Raw genomic sequence first — 365 nt, forward strand, 5'->3', positions numbered from 1 at the left:
GCCATTGCATTCTAGAATTCTCTTATTGAGATGGGAACTGGCTAGTATGTGTGGTTGGCCCCACTTAACTCTGCACATTTTTGGTGAGTTAGGCTCAGGATAGTTGGATATCGGAGACTTTCGTTAAGTTTAGAGTAGTGTGAATCTGGTGCCTGATTATTTTCCCATTCCAATCTCAACAGGATTGAAATCTGGATGCTAGTTAAATAGACTGGAGAGGGTGGGTGGACAAACTGTGCAATCGGCGTTACAAGTTATTTTCACTTTCATGGAGGTGGGCATTGCTGGCAAGGCCAGCATTTGCTGCCCATCCTTAATTACCCTTGAGAAGATGGATCTGCTCATTTTTCTAAGTTAATGGGAAG

Source organism: Cetorhinus maximus, chromosome 13 (assembly GCF_964194155.1).
Source record: "Cetorhinus maximus chromosome 13, sCetMax3.hap1.1, whole genome shotgun sequence".
Lineage (NCBI taxonomy): Eukaryota > Metazoa > Chordata > Chondrichthyes > Lamniformes > Cetorhinidae > Cetorhinus > Cetorhinus maximus.